This window comes from Balaenoptera physalus (assembly GCF_965194825.1).
Source record: "Balaenoptera physalus genome assembly, chromosome: 13".
Taxonomy (NCBI): domain Eukaryota; kingdom Metazoa; phylum Chordata; class Mammalia; order Artiodactyla; family Balaenopteridae; genus Balaenoptera; species Balaenoptera physalus.
This window is the reverse complement of record NC_138892.1, coordinates 104,267,620-104,280,246: the sequence shown is the minus strand read 5'-3', so window position 1 is coordinate 104,280,246 and position 12,627 is coordinate 104,267,620. Positions and strand designations below refer to the sequence as shown.

The window sequence follows — 12,627 nt, the reverse complement described above, 5'->3', positions numbered from 1 at the left end:
CCCGGGCTCTCAGCACCTAGACAGAGGCCAGGTCCCAAGTCGGGGCTCCACCTCCCGTAGGGTTCCTGGCAGTCGCACCCAAGGCCCCAGCCAGGGCCCCTAAAAGTGTTGGAAGTAGGTGGGGAGTCTTGAGTAACACCTTCTTAAGGGCCAGTGTGGCTGGGGAAAAAAAAAAAAAAAAGCTTAGTGGAAAACTCTGTCCATCCAAGGCCACAGACAACCAGGAAATATTTTCTAAAAAGGGCTTTGATTGCTCCTGAAAGCCCAAGACAGAGTAAGCAGGACCAGGCCAAGGCGGGGACTCTGTGACCTTAGCCACTGGCCGGGGGAGGTGGGACAGGTCCAGAGTCTAGGATTTATTTTCAGCTCTTAATGATTTAGTCGGAAGTCGTATAAAACTTCACGAATTCGGATAAAAGAAAAATCACATCCGCACTGATGAAATGTCTGAAGAGTCGAAGTTGCCTTAAACGGCATTTTATTTCATAAATCAAAGCCATATTCTAAAAGGGAAAAATGATAAAAGTTAATCGAGGTGACTTTTCAACACTGAAAATTACAGTTGCCTTGTAATCGATACTAGTATATTACAGGTGGTGTAATATATTAGTATACTACAGAGTTGAGTTTAAATGCTGGTGCTGGGTGACCTTGAGGAAATATCTCAGCCCCTCTGTGCCTGGGATTCCTCAGTGGAATGAGAATGAAGGCACCTACTTCACAGGGTTCCTGTGAAGGTTACAGGAGCTTCTCTAAAAAAAGTGTCTCGAAGAGGGTGAGAATCTCTTGAGCCTCTCCTTTTAAAAGGAGAGGCTAGAATTTTAATGAGTTGGAGGTTATCATGGTGCTTTGTTGTTTTCAGGAAACAGGTGGTCTCTGCTCGACCACTAATTGGATCCCATAACATCTCCAGACATGAAGGTCATGGGTCAAAGAAGCTTAGGAAGTATAAAGGCATAGATAACTGTGATCTATAATTATCATAAAGCATTTTTCTTATGTAATTTATTCCCTCTCATTCAGCAAACATCCTCATGCAAGAACTTGGAATGAGCAGCTAATCATTCTACCTGATACCTGCAACCCAACCTTCCGCTGGATCCTTATTCTAACAAATCAATTGCAAAAGAGTGACAGAGAGACAATCGGGGAAATTGGCTATTAAGGAATTAGCGTTCATTTTTGTTAGTTGTGATCACTGTATTGTAGGTATATATGTATGTATGAGAGGGTTCTTCCATGGGTACACCTGGAGTGTTTACAGATGAAATTGCGTGATATTTGGATTTGCTTTAAAATCATCTGTGCAGCAGGGGAATCTGGGGCTAGGTATGGATAAATGAAGATTGGCCATATGTTAATAATTGTAGAAGCTGGGTGAGAGCACATGAGAGTTATTTATATTATATTCTCTACCTTTACGTTTGAAAATTTTCCATAAAAACAGGAAAAAGCAATACCAAAAAAATCCAGAAGGGAATCAATGATTAGGCATCCAGGACAGCAGCTGAGGGCGAGGCAGAGAGTCTTAACCAGGGACGGTCGGGTAGTTGGGATCCAAAGAAGGTGCCCAGTAACGGGAGAAAGCTGGAAACTGGATGGCCTGCCGCAGACAAAGCCTTGAGGTGCCACCAAGTCACTTAATTTCTCCAGGTCGCTGTGTCATCTCCTTTAAACGGAGGAGATAAGACTCAAATGCCCTTTTCAGCTTGAACGTGATATGAGTTTTGAGGATTTCAAAATCAAGTACACTTCACCAGATTTTCTGAATGCAACAGGCAGCTCTCACTTTCAAGTGAATGAAGCCATTTAAAATGTGTCTGAAATGCTCTCAGTTTAAAGATGCACCTTGGGAGAGTGTCTAGCTCAGCAAGAAACCTTTTGGTAAAGTGTGTACCTTCTTCCCCAATTTATTTCTGGCTTCTGATGTACTTGTTACAGTAAAAGGTCCATTGGCCAAAGCCTACAGAGTTTGGAGAAGTTCTTCCAAACTCCATTTCTGGCAGCTGAAGGATAATTTGAAAAAAAAATCCTTTAGGTTTCAATTCTTGTTACAAAAAACCTCTCGAAGCCAGGTTTTCCTAGCTTAGCCAGCACGGAGAAACAAATGCCACCTTCTTGGTGATCTTGGCGAGAGGCTTCTTCTGGCTTGAGGTCACCAGCAGGCACCAGGTCTGACTGCCCAGGACAGAGAGGGTAGAGACCAAGTCCAGTCTACATGGATGCCTGGGCATCTTCTGGAAGGTGAATTTTCAACATCAGTCCTGTAGGAGCCAGTTTTGTCATATGTCCTCCTACAAGTGGAGGACAGAAGAAAAGGACAGCAGTTAATAAAATGTTTTGGATTGGCTACGTCAATCAGTCAACTGATGTGAGCTGTCTTCCTGAAAGCCTCACATTTCTCTTTGCTACTATAGACTGTGTTCACCCACAGCAATTCTGATGCCAAATCTGTGGGATTTATCCCCACACCAACCAACTCTCCAACTCTCTGGACACCAACTGGGTGTCTGACGGTTCGATAAAACTCCGACTGTGACCACCTAGACTTAGCGCACACCCCGAAGGTGAAGGGCTCAGCCAACAAGACTTCCCCACCTCAGATGCCAGTCACAAGTCCCAGGTTGCCACCGGGACTCCTGACCAATCGACCATAAATTCAGGGGTTCCCACGACCCCTTCCTCGGGTTTGACCATTGCTAGAACAACTCACAGAACTCAGGAACAGTTTACTTGCTATTACCGGTTTATTATAAAGGATATTATAAAGGATACAAATGGACAGCCAGAAGAAGAGGTACAGAGGGTGAGGTCTGGAAGGATCCCAGGCATAGGACCTCCTGTCCCCTCGGAGCTGAGATGCACCACCTTCCCAGGCGTGATTGATTACATCATCGGCCGTTGGCGATGAACTCAGTCTCCAGCCCACTCCCCTCCCAGGAGGTAGGGGGATGGGACACAAAGTTCCAACCCTCTAACCATGCCTTGGTCTTCTTGGTGACCAGCCTCCATCCTGAAGCTCTCGAGGGACCCACCAAGAGTGGCCTCATTAGAACAAAAGACACTCTTATCACTCAGGAAATTCCAAGGGAGTTAGGAGCTCTGTGTCAGGAATCAGTGACAAAGACCAAATATATATTTTTTTATTGTGTCACAGTTAGCCCGAAGACTTGGAATAAAATTTTCTAGGACTCTGCCTGCAAACCTCTCACTTCTCCCAAGAAGTACCTGGTTTTTGTCTAGCAAGGACTCAACGCTATTCTGTCCTCTCAAAAGCACCCGAACTCACGGATTACCGAAAAAGCAGACTAGAAACGTCTTTGAACAATCAATTAGCCAACGTTTCTTGAGCAACTACTCTGCAGAGGCACTCACTAGGAGCTATAGGAGGTACCAAGAAGGTCCTTGACGTAGTCTTGTTGAGGACAAGTCGGAGACAAATCCCAGACTCTCATGCCTGACTGGGGTTTCAACACTGTGGTCCAGGGCCAGCTGGCTCCTTAGCTGCCGAGGACTGGGGCCTCGGGTTCCTCCTCTGTAATACGGTAATAATAACGCCGACTCGTAGGGTTGTTGGGAGGATTAAATGAGATAATCCCTGGACATAGTGCCTGGTACGTGCTAGGTGCTCCGTTAACTGTCTTGTGAGCATCTGAGAGATGCGTTCGTGCAAGAAGCTGCTATGGCCAGGAGACACCGTACCAGAGAGGCAGCAAGACATCAGTGCCCAAGGCCAGCTGGATGGTATGTAGGGAGGGTATGTTTGCTGTAAGAATGGGGTTTCTAGGGAGAGAGGTCCCGGGACTGACTAGGCTGGCTTCCAGAGTATCTGAGGCTTTTATCACCCAAACGTCTGGTCTGAACCTCAGCCCACGGGGGACCCTTGCTCTGAATGAACGTGGACTGGCCTGGACCTCAGAGTACCTAGGCTTTATACCCCTGGAACAGAACTGTGAATTCTACGGGCGTGCAGGGGATGGTTGGTCAGGAAGGGCTTCATGGAGGAGGTGCCCATGGAACCAAGGCTTCAAAGATGGGTAGGGTTTCAGAAGACAGAGACAATGAAGAGGTCAGCTTCAGGGTGGCCCATGTCCTCTCTCCAGAGGCCCCTCCTCTGGGCAAGGACCCGTGGCCACCCTCTGCCAGGGTTGCCAGGTTGAATCCCTCTTTCTCCCTGAAATCCCACTGGTGCTGTCCAAACAGAAACCTACTTTTTCTTGCCTGGCTCTTGGAAGAGCTGCTCCCTACGTGCCCTCGTCCACAGAACAGCCCTTCTCAGATCTGAAGGCTGAGGTCGTGCCAGCCCTTCCCCCAGGCTTTCTCTTCTCCCAAGGACCATGTTCTGCTGGTCTCCTTGAAGCCACGACTCGTTTTGGTGCACTGCCCAGCTCAGGGGTGCCAACCCGCCAGTGGGCTTTGAGGTCTTCCCTGGCAAAACCCCAGGCTTGTGGCTGCTGTCTCATCGCCCTCCCCACCGCCCTCCATCTCCAGAGCTGCAGGGACTTGGCCATCCCTGGCACCCCTTCCCAGTGCAGCTCAGAGACTCTATTCTCAGGACGCTGGCATCCCACCCCCGGCCCTCGCAGAAGATTTCAAGGGAAAAACAAAACCCAAACTGAGGAATGTCTTCCTATTTCATCACAAAATATAAGCAGTGAAGCATAATCTCAGCTCTGCCACTTACCAGCAGGGTGAGCCTGCGCAAATGACACACCCGTTCTGTGCCTCAGTTTCCCCATCTGTTAAACAGGGATAATAGCGCCCCTGCACGGTGTTGTTGTGAGGACTGAACAAGTTACTATCAAAGAAGTATTTGAACCGTGTCTTGTGCAGAGCGAAGGCCCTATTAGTAGACAGTCTGGTTGTGACCGTGTGGTTAAGAGAGCAGAGAACTGAATCAGGCATCCCTGGAGACATCACTTAACCTCTCTGAGCCCCCGTTTCTTCATCTTCTTAAAATGAGGATAATCACAGCACCTACTTCGCTTGACTGTTGGAGGACCAAAGAGACGCTGCCCGCTAATGGTTTTATGTTAGTGATTTAGCACCATAATTGACATGTAGTAAGTCAGATAAAGGTTTATAGCATAAAAACAAAAAGAAGAAGAAGAAGAAGAATCCTGAAGGAAAGAGAAAAAGAAAGGATGATCAACCCTGGCTAGAAAAGTAATGACCAAACTCAAGAGAGATGTAAAAAATGCCTGCAGCTCAGCCCCCCCGTCTCCCCCAAGGGAGTGGCCTCATCCCCAACATCCTTACATCCCCTCGCTGGGCTGAGCCAGGGGTCTTGAAGTAAAACCAGGGTTCAATGAACAGCACGTTTAAGCATGCCTGCCCGACGCCCAGGAAACCAGGGGGGTAAAAAGAATCCTTCGAAGGATTTTCCTCTACCTTCAACACACAGACCTTCTCCATCTGGGACAGTGGTTGCTGTGGGTGCCGCAGAGTCTGTGGACCCGCCACGTGGCTTTGAGTGCCGTGGTCAGGAACCCGGGCTTTGCTTTTGAAAGACTGTGGTTCAAGTCCATGATTCTGTCAGTTACTGGTTATGGAATTTGGGTACATTTCTTACTCCTTTCTAGCCTCAGTTTCCACCTTCCTAAAGAGGGAATTATGAAAAGTACCTCACCATGGAGCAGCGAGAAGTAAATGAATGTTTCCTAAGACGCCCAGCACACCGTCTGGTAGATGTTAAGTGCTTAACGAATTTCGGGCCATTATTATCCACTCTGGATTTCTCAGACCCCTGAAGATGGCAGGGCATTCCGTTCAGGAAGTATTTTTAGGGAAAATCTGCTCTCTTCTTAATTTTTCTGGTTGGGGGTCAGGAGAAGAAGTGTGCGGCCACGGCCCTAACCCCCGGAATGCTTCCGTACGGTGCCAGCATCACTGACGTGTGTGCCCGTTCTGCTTCAGGGTCACGGTCCCCCTCTGGCTGCAACTGTCATTTCCATCACTATCAACACAGCTCCTTCTGCAGAGATGTGAGCATGCTGACGTTGTTTCTTCTGGCCGATGGCTTCTCTCTGGCCTGTGATTGGTACCCCCGAGATTCCACTGCGGTCCAGGCATGCCAGCTATGTCAGCGTGACTCCAGCTGTGTGTGTCTGACACCCACATGGCCCCGTAGAAGGCAGGCTCCAGCAGAAGGTTATTTGGAATGCTGCTGAATGTTTGATGGCTGTCAGGTTATCTTTTGGGGGTTAGGCCATTAAAGTCACATCTAATGTTTTATGGAACAAAGGAGATAAACTGCCTGTTGAAATTCATGGGGCACGGAGAGAATTTTTACGGACGCAGACACAGCAGCAGCTAAAAGTAGGTGGGTTTTTTTTTTTTTCCCTAAAACTTTGTAGTTTCAGGACCTCCCTGGTGGCGCAGTGGATAAGACTCCGTGCTCCCAATGCAGGGGGCCCGGGTTTGATCCCTGGTCAGAGAACTAGATCCCACACGCATGCCGCAACTAAGAGTTCGCATGCCACAACTAAGGAGCCGGCGAGCCACAGCTAAGGAGCTCGCGAACCACAACTAAGACCCAGTGCAACCAAATAAATAAATAAGTAAATAAATAAATAAATATTAAAAACAGCAACAACAACTTTGTAGTTTGTCTTCCACATGGCTATTTCACTTGAATTCAAAGCAGAGACAACCCCCCAAAGTGAAGCAGAGAGATGCCGCAGTAACAGATTCACTAAAACTGGGGCTGCGGGGTCACTTAGAAAGAATGCGGACCCATCTGTCTGGTTCCCATCATCCCATCAGAGAGCTGTCTGCTCTGTCCTTACACTCTCTGCCCAACCTTCAGCATGCATCTTGAACAAAACTCCTTTTCCGGCAAACTGAAATCCCTCCTGGGTGCCTTTTAGCCCATGCCTGTGACATCCTTCTATCCCTGTGCTGCCTGCAGGTGGCCTGTGCTCGTGTGCTCCAGCCACAGCAGCCAGTTCTTGGCCCTCTGAAAACCACGCACTTCGTCACTTTAGTTCCTGGGCTATGTCTCCTTTGCTCAAAGCATCCTTCCCCTCCATCCCCACCGTTATTCATCCAACCAAATGGCCTAATGAAGAATCCAACCAAATGATAGGCACGTTTCAAGACCATGATAGGAAGATGGGCAGACCAAGCATCAGAGCCTTCCCATCCTCCACGGCTGGACTCAAGTGCCACCTCCTCCATGCAGCCTTCCCAGTCATCCACTCAACTGAGCCCCTCAGTCTCCCTCTTCCTACACTTCCGTACACTGAGGGGATTCCTATCTGCCTCACTCTTATATTAAAGGGAAAGCTATGTGTGTACATGTCTGCTCCCCTATAGACTGTGAGGTCATTGAAGATACAGACCTCAAGGTGTTCATTCTCTATCTTGGACCACCTTTGAGGTCACAAAATCAAGACCTCAATATTTTTCTCCTCCCATGGACACCTGAATGCACGAAGAAGCAAAGTACGATGATGCTTAATGGCACATTATTTATAAAAGCAAAAAAAGTGGTGAGGGAGGATGCCCAAATGCCCATTAATTGTAGGAAGTGGTTAAATTATGATACATTGTAACCATTAAAACCATTCTGTACTTACAATGAATGAAGCAGGTCTATACCACTGGCATAGAAAGACTCCAAGAGATTACTGTTCAATGAAAAAAATCAAGTCACAGAACAATATGTTTGGCATGATCCTATTTAGATTTTTCAATTCTCATACCCAAAAAAAGAAAACCAGAAAGTAAAGATCTCTCTGATGTGACTGGGAAGGTGGTGGGTTATCTAAAAATGTTAGGAAAGTGAGAAATCATTAAGAGATGAATTACACATACCTAAACATTTATTTGAAGTGAATGTACCTTTATTTACAAATCTCTTGATGTCAATTCAAAGCCGATTTTTTAGCATGGGTCTGATGATGGAGTTCTCCATCATCTTTCCTGGCAAGCCACACCCATAAAGCACTGTCCACGATTGCTAGTTTCATTTTCTGTAAAGTGGAATGAGAACTTAAAGACACGGATGCAGTCATTTGAGAGCAGGTCCCTAAATTAGGGTACGTAGAAGCTGCGTGTCCTACACTAGTTGAATAAGCTCTGTAAGCCTCCGTTTCTCATTTGTAACACAGGGCATGGTAATAATAACCATTGGTAACCGAGAGGAAAAAAGATGATTCTGTGTTCAACGCCCTGTGCTCAATAAGGTTTAGCTAATCTATGAAGCATTTTACTTTCGTATTATCTTAGCAAAGTAAGAAGATGAAGCAGCAGCAGGGGACCACACTACCTGGGACTCTGGCCACCTTCTCGTTCTGCCTCAAAGATACTGATGAACCTAGTGGCAGGGCAGGAATAAAGACGCAGATGTAGAGACAGACTTGAGGACACAGGGTGGGGGGGAAGGGGAAGCTGGGACGAAGTGAGAGAGTGGCATGGACATATATACACTACCAAATGTAAAATAGCTAGTGGGAAGCAGCTGCATAGCACAGGGAGATCAGCTCGGTGCTTTGTGTCCACCTAGAGGGGTGGGATAGGGAGGGTGGGAGGGAGGCTCAAGAGGGAGGGGATATGGGGATATATGTATACATATAGCTGATTCACTTTGTTGTACAGCAGAGACTAACACAACATTGTAAAGCAATTATACTCCAATAAAGATGTGAAAAAAAAAAACACAAAACAAGTGAGAATACTGAAGATCAGAAAGGAAAAAAAAAAAAAAAGATACTCAAAATGCATAGTTACCAGGGGGAAATGAGGATTGTGGTATGAAGCACAGATGATATGACAGAACCGTGCCAGGTAGCACGGCAACACAGAGCGTAGGAAGTTAGTCTCTGCCCCAAAGGACATGACAGTCTAATGACAAAGTGTTGGATATACACGGGAAGGTAATAATAATAAGTATCGGTTAGGATATTTTCAGTTGCAAATGATAAAATAAACCTAGCAAAGTAGCTGAAATACTAAATTTTTTAATTGGCTCAAGCAATGGAAAATTCCAGAAGTCGGAGGGACTTCAGGAGATACTTAATCAGGCCTGTAGCTCTAGTTCTCTTTGATTTTTCTCAGCTCTGCTTTACTCTCTGTGTCAGCTTTGTTCTCAGGCTGGCTTCCTGCTAGTAAAACAAAATGGCTCTAGCAACTCCAGGCCTCACATTTGAGACCACATTGTCAAACTTCAGTCCTGAAGGTCGCTCTGGCCTAGTCAAGTTCGTGTACCCAAGTCTAACTCAATCACTCTGGCAAGATGGATGGGATTATGTCCATCAGCTTGGGCCAATCAGGGCTTACCCCTAGAACTGGTGACGGAATCAATTCACATTTATCCTCACAACAACCCTAGGACGTAAGTGCTACTATCATCTCTAGTTTGTAATTGAGGAAACCGAGGCCCAGAGAGGTTAAGTAATGTTCCCAAGGTTGCACAGCTTATAAGTAGTAGCGTTGGGATTCCCATTTTGGCCCTCTGACTCCAGACCCCGCATTCATAACCACTAAGCCATAGAGTCTCCCAAGGCATAAGTCCCAAGGTGGTGCGTGATGTGTACTTCAGACAACACTTGCTGGGTAAATTGAGAGGAATGAGCAGCTGGCCAGGCTGAGTTGGTGGGGAAGGCAGGGCTTGAGCAAGGTATTAAGCAAGGGTGGGAAAATTAGATCAGGTGAACTGTCAGAGACAGGAATCATGTTATACCAGGGATAACAAAGGCAGTGGGGTCAGACAGCTGGCAAGTCTGCCATTTATACACAAGCTGAGGGACCTTTTCTAAATTACTCGACTTCTCCGAGCCCACAGGTAAAATAAGAAGCCACCAGAGTGAATCAAAGGTCCATGGGGAGAATCTACAGAGAGAAGAGGGCAGAGAATACAGTCCTGGAAACCCTGAAAGGGACCAGTAAGAGTCCAGCCAAATCCTACGGAAAATGGAAAGCCTCTTGGGAGGCTAGAGTAGGACATCACAACTCATGGACTCACTGTAGAGAGAAGTCTACAGCAACTATTCTACAGCAACCCTACCACTGCCAGCTAGGAAACAGGAAGGAGGGGGATCAAGATGAACCCTCAGGAACTATTACATAAGAACGCCCTAATAGCTCCTTACAATCACGCAACTCTGGAGCGTGACGGTACAACAGACAACATACGGTATAACCTGATTATTTTACAGATAAGAAAGGAACACATCTGAACACATATATGAGGCTTGTAGATAAAGTGCCTAGCACAGGGCCTGGTAAACGGTAGGTGCTCAATAGACAGTATTTCTTATTATTTTTTTGAAGTGACTTATCCAACGTATCAGAAATTGGTCAGTGACCAAAAAAGATGAGAATCCGTATATTTTAATACCCAGTACAGTTCCTTCCATTACTCTTAGCTTTCTTCTTCTATGGCAAATTCAAGATGAAGGATGCCAGGTACTGCTAGATGAAGGGGGAAGAAAGAAGAGTTATTTAGCCTCTCTCTTACCCAAAGCCAGCAACCCTCCTCAGTACCAAAGTGGAAGAAACTATCATGGAAGGAAAATGTTGGAATAAGCACTAGGCAAGGGGTTTGGAAACCAAGATTATGGATGTTAGTCTGCCATTAACCAGCTCAATGATATAACCAGCTTGAGCCCCAGCTTACTCATCTATAAAATCAGAGATTTGGAAAAAAATAATCTCAGTTTCCTTCCAACCCTGAAATTCTATGAAAGTAGGCTCTGCTCTTGCAGTTGTTCTACACTGCAGTAGATTTCTTTATAAGTGAACATAATTGAGTTCTAGGGAAATTTTTATAAGGCAAAGCCACATAAAAATTGAAAGTGAGAAAAGACATGAGAGTTGGCTTCAAATATTTGGAGAACTCTCTTGTCACAAAGGGGTTAGACTTACTTCGTGAGGCTCCAGAGGGCAGAAATAAGTACATGGAGTAAAAGTAACAGAGGCAGTTTCCTGCTCAATATAAAACAGATCTTTTTTCATGTATTTTGGGGGCTCATTTATTAGGGGCATATAATGTTTATAATTGTTAGGTCTTCCAGATGAATTAACCCTTTTATCGGTTGTTCTTTTTGTCTCTAGTAGCAATTTTTGTCTTAAAGTCTATTTTGTCTGGTGTTAGTATAGCCACTTTAGCTCTCTTTTGGTTAGTGTTTGCATGATAAATATTTTTTCATCGTTTTACTTTATATTTATGTCTTTGAATCTAAAGATTGTCTCTTGTAGATAGCATATAGTTGGATCATGTTTTCTTTATTCTGCCAAACAGTTCCTTTTGATTGAACTGTTTAGTTCATTGACATTTAATGTAATTACTGTAAGGTAGAATTGACACCTGCCATTTTGCTCTTTGTTTTTTATATCTATTATGCCTTTTTTGTTCTTCTATTTTCCATTGATGGATTCTTTTGTGTTGAATAGTATTAACAAGTGTGTCATTTAAATTCTTATTGTTTCATTTCCTTTTTTTTAAAAAAAAAATTATTTTCTTGGTGGGTGTCCTGGGATTTCAGTTAACATCTTAACTTAAAACAATGGATTAATACCAACTTAATTTCAATAGTATGCAAAAATTTTACTCCAGTACAGCACTGTTCCCTCTCACTCCTTTGTGCTATTATTGTCATACAAATTACATCTTTAAACACTATAAGCCTATTGACAAAGTTTTATAATTATTGTTTACTGCAATTGGTTTTTAAATTAGATAGGGGAAGAAAACTGTTACCAAAAAAGAAACTACATCTATATTGCCTTTTACACTTACCTATGCAGTTACATTTACTTTTTATTTTGTGCTTTTTATTTGTGTGGATTTGACTTACTATCTAGTGTCCTTTCACTTAAACCACAAGAACTCCCTTTAGTGTTTCTTGTAAAGAAAGTCTGTTAGCAACAAACTCTCAGTTTTTGCTTATTTGAAAACATCTTAATTGCTCCTTCATCTTTGAAGGATAATTTTGTCAGATACAGAATTCCTGGTTGACAGTCTTTTGCTTTCAGCACTTTGAACATGTCATCCTACTGCCTTCTGGGCTACATGGTTTCTGATGAGAAGTCAGTTGTTAAAATTACTGAGAATCCTTGAATGTGATGAGTTGCTCTTTTCTTGCTATTTTCAAGATTCTGTCTTTTGAAAGTTTGACTAATATGTGTATAAATGTGACTATCCTTGAGTTGACTCTAATTAGAGTTTATTGAGCTTTTTGAATGTGTAGAGTACTGTTTTAAAATAAATTTGGGGAGTTTTCAGCCATTATTCCTTCAAATATTCTTCTATCTCTTTCTCTCTCCCATCTCCTTCTGGAACTCCCGTTACATGTATGTTGGTATGCTTAATGGTGTCCACAGGTCTCTGAGACTGTTCATTTTTCATCATTTTTTTTCCTTCCTGTTTCTCAGACTGGATAATCTCCATTGGTTTATCTTCAGATTAGCTCATCCTTTCTTCTGCTAGTTCATATCTGCTGAGCCCCCTGCCAGCAAAATTTTCATTTAGTCATTATATTTTTCAAATCCACAATTTATGTTTTATTCTTTTTAATAATTTGTCTCTTTATTGATAGTCTCTGTTTCTTTCTTTCTTTTTTTTTTTTTTTTTTGGCCATTCCGCACGGCATGCAGGATCTTAATTCCCCAACCAGGGATCAA

The 12,627-nt window shown here is 44.3% G+C and overlaps 1 long non-coding RNA gene across 1 annotated transcript in view; it reads right to left on the bottom strand.

Annotated features, from left to right (window-relative positions):
- Positions 1-448: 448 nt before the first annotated feature.
- Positions 449-12,627, bottom strand: part of LOC309641558 — a 28,424-nt gene continuing 16,245 nt past the window's right edge. The window contains exon 2 of the long non-coding RNA XR_014252689.1: positions 449-2,294. This is a non-coding gene — a long non-coding RNA (uncharacterized lncRNA). The remainder of the gene's footprint in view (positions 2,295-12,627) is intronic.